The sequence below is a fragment of the Solenopsis invicta genome, chromosome 3 (assembly GCF_016802725.1).
Source record: "Solenopsis invicta isolate M01_SB chromosome 3, UNIL_Sinv_3.0, whole genome shotgun sequence".
Taxonomy (NCBI): domain Eukaryota; kingdom Metazoa; phylum Arthropoda; class Insecta; order Hymenoptera; family Formicidae; genus Solenopsis; species Solenopsis invicta.
Genome location: NC_052666.1, coordinates 20,774,617 through 20,778,650, shown reverse-complemented (window position 1 = coordinate 20,778,650; position 4,034 = coordinate 20,774,617). Strand labels below are relative to the sequence as shown.

The window sequence follows — 4,034 nt, the reverse complement described above, 5'->3', positions numbered from 1 at the left end:
TATTGGCTCGTTTATTTCTTGCGTGTACATATCCCGCATATCCAGAGCACCGGGGAAAAAAAAATGATATTAATGCGCCCACCTCGACTTTCTCGAGTCGGCTTTCGTGATTCTAATATGTAAATACCAGCGTTACTTCATTGCGTGTATATAGCAAGTCGGAAGTAATTATCGGCAATAGATTATTATATCAATTTACATATATATATCTATTGCGTTATGTCGATGCAGTACGTGGGTTTCGTTCTTTCCTGGCGAATTATTGTATAAGCATAACGGCTTATCACTGCATATCTATAAGGATTAAGTAAGTGCAAATTTGTTCTTATACATTAAATTTATTTTTACATAAATTTATTCTTGCTGCGTATGTTCAAATTACTTTCGCGCGTTTAATAGCATAAAAAAATTAGTATCAAATCAACAATTCTTTATAATTTTAAACAAACATTTACTGACATAAAAAAACAAAATTTCGTCGTGTTGGTAAATTATGTATTTTTTAAGATTATAAATTCTTTTAAGAAGATTTTATATTTTTGCTTATATATGAAACAATAAATTGTTGATTTTGAATTGTTGATTACTAATTTTTTTTTTCTATGTATGCTCTATGCCTGAGAATTTTTTTTATTAATAAATCAATTCAAAGTTATTAACTTCTTTGATCATCAATCTTTTATTATTAAATGCCTTAAAAAAGCAACTTTTTTTGATACAAAATTAAATTATACAATCATATATTCATTAATTAAAATATAGAAACAGATAGGTGGTTCCTTCGATTTTTTTCTGATAACGCAATAAGAAATAAAATATTTCGAGTAAATTTATAAATTATTTTATATAGGATATATTTATAAACTATTTTATATATTTCATTCTTGGTCTCCAGTTACGTTCGGAAAAGGGAAGGTCGAGCCCCTAGCTCCCTTCCTCAGACTCACGATACAGGCTAATTATGCAGTTTTATATTACTCTAATTCAGGTCTAATAAATCAATTCATGTACAATCGCAAAACTAGTTAAATCCACCTCACGTGCCATTTCGAGAGAGTCAGGCGCCAAGAACGAAATATTATTACGGACAACGGTCTCCGCAAACCTGCTCGAATGCTCGATTCCAGGAAGTACCCGGCGTTAAGGTGTACAAATTACATATATTACGGACGCGATCTACGTGCAGGTGACCCGAGAATAAGATGCAATCTGACGGTCGTCAATCTGTTTCTCGTAATTTCCGTTTCGCATTTTTCTTCTCCTCTTTCATGTGCCGCGGACAGGGCGAGAATAACATTGTTCCTCGCAGAAAATAAATGCATCATCTCGAAACACGTAATCAAACGTTTTGATTCACATTTTCGTTCAAGCGCGGAATGAGATACAATTTGATGATCTGTTTCTCGTGATTTTTGTTCCATTTTTTCTTCTCATCTTTCACGTGCCGTGAGACGGCAGAATGGGAATAACATTATTCCTCGCATAAAACAAGCGTGTATTCCCGGGATGTGCAATCTAACTCTCGATTCGCACTTCCATTCAAGCGCGAAATGCGATTGAACGATCATCGGCCTGTTTCTCGTGATTTTTGTTTCATTTTTTCCTTCTTCCCTTTCATGTGCCGCAAAAATAAAATTGTTCTTTGTAGAAGATAAGTGCATGTTCCCGGGGCGCACAATCGAGCTCTCAATCCGCACTTTCGTTCAAGCGTGGATAACGCAAGGAGGGGGCTCGACATATCGACGCAGGAAAAATCGCGTCGGAGATCTAGACGAACGCCTCCGCTCGCGCGAGTCACCGGTTAACGTACGAGAGAGAATTCTATCTCTTCGAGTGTCCACTTAATCGTCCGTCCACCTCGTCATCGGCTCTTGACGTGTCAAGAAGTCGCGAGGAAAAAGCGTGGATGTTTGCGCGTATCACATCGCGTATACGTCGAAGCGTACTTAAAACTGCACATGCAGTTACGATCGTAGCTGCATCCGGAATCATCACGTGTATGATCCGAATTAGCGCGTGCCCGCCCGGCGGTGCTTTCCAATTTTGTGAACGAGAAAAAGTAGCGAACTTCCGCGAATATCGATCCCGCTCGCGAAAGGGAAAAATCACAGTTTGTTTTCCTTATAAATAAAAATTCAAGACTGATTTGTTACTGTGTTTGTGCAACTGAAATCATATTCGCACTCGCGCACGTGGGTCGTTATTGCGTCGGCGTACTAGAATCACGCAGAAGCAGAAAAAGCCCCAAGAAAAGGAACGCGTTTATCTTAATTAAATGCTGAGGAGATCAGATGCCGCGTAAGTTCATCGCCTGACAAAACAAAGCAGGTAAGGACAAAGAGTAGATCACGCATCAAATAGCAAACGTGTGAATTAATTTCTAGTCACTACTTTTTATTGGCTAAAATGTTAGCTGCGTTTTTATGAAATAAAACAATTATACGTGCAGTATATTCTTTTAATTAAAGTCGGTCTTTTAATTATAATTTTAAAGATTCAAAAAAATTAAGTTTTTTCAATCTCTTTGCGGATTTTTTTGGTCTTTTCCTCAAGAATAGAAAAATTTATTGAAAAAATTCACTTATGTTCGTAAAATGTTTGCTTCTTTTCATAAAGAAAATAATTGTGTAGATTTAAGTTAAATAAAATAAATATATGTTATATCCCAGACAATATAAAAGTTTGAAAGATGTCTAAAGAATATTTTTCTCTTCTTTTGGACTTTTGTGCTGTCAGAGAAGTTAATTACCTTCAAAAACGAAAATTTTTATAGCGGGCTAATATTTACTGCTGTCACGGAGAAACGTGATTTATTAACCTTAAATCACAATTTAAACGTGAGAATTTTCGTGACAATAGTAAATGTGAGTATGCTATAAAGTTTAAAATTTAAAAGTATTATATCATACTGATCTCACTACCAAAGTTGCATTGTTTTACATTAAACGACTTTTTAACTTACAATTAACTCTGCACTTACACTTTTCGAGTTCATCACATTTCGAGCTTATCATATTTCGGTCAGTAAGACGGACCAAAAATAGAAGAAAAATAAAAATTTTAACAAAGATAAAATTACATATTAATAACCCGTTACATCTATTAAAATACATATTAATGCCTTGGACGTTAATATGATACTTTAATAAATGCAACGGGTTATTATTGTAGATAATATAAATTGATTAACGCGGAATATTTTGCAGTTGTTCAGTATAAAAAAAGCTTTATAAGAGAGTGGTGCACTAATGAACTAAATGTTATATTTGTAGTTCATTAAAAGAACAATTTTTTATCTAAAATTATTGACTTTGTGCATACATTATTTTTAATTGACCTGCAATGTTTGCTTCTTAATTACTAGATATCGCTTGTTTTTATTTATTATTATTCAAAGAAAACAGATTATCATCTTCCTCGTTCTTTCCCTCCTGTTTTTGAATGCGCAAAATATCGTAAAGCGTTGAATAATTTATCTCCTCAGAAGAAGAAAAAAGAAAGATGTGAACATCAATTTCGTGAGCTCGGGTGATGTGAACGGTGTCGGTCAAAGTCATGATTGACTAATTGATCGTTGATTGAAGAGACGCAATTCTCGACGCCATCGTATTCCACGGCGAGTCGCGAAACCCAAACTGAACCGTGTCGAGTTGAAGCGATTTTACGCAACATGCGCACATGTTACACGTGTGTGGGCCGCCCTTTAGCAACTTTCGCGCCTACGACTCACAATAACATCAGTTATCCACGTGGCTTCTAACTAAGCAGTTACAGGGTTGAAAAATTACTTTTCAAAAGTAATTCGTTATCATTATACTTAAGAAAATAACGATTCGCTTTTTCCGTTTTTTAATGCTAAAACAAAATCAAATTAAATAAAAAAATTTACTTTCCTAATGTTTCTTTTTAAATATTTTAAATATTAATAAAAATAATATTATTTTGTATCTTAAATTTTACAAGATTACAAAACATTAAAAGAGAAAAATTTAAAAATGCTCAAATTGTAAATATAAAAAAATTTAGCTTTTCTT

The 4,034-nt window shown here is 34.0% G+C and overlaps 1 protein-coding gene across 1 annotated transcript in view; it reads left to right on the top strand.

Moving 5' to 3' along the window:
• The first annotated feature begins 745 nt into the window (after window positions 1-745).
• Window positions 746-4,034, top strand: part of LOC105203955 (monocarboxylate transporter 3) — a 30,828-nt gene continuing 27,539 nt past the window's right edge. Inside the window, exon 1 of the mRNA XM_011172914.3 lies at window positions 746-2,328. The gene's annotated coding sequence lies outside the window, so the exon portion shown is untranslated. The remainder of the gene's footprint in view (window positions 2,329-4,034) is intronic.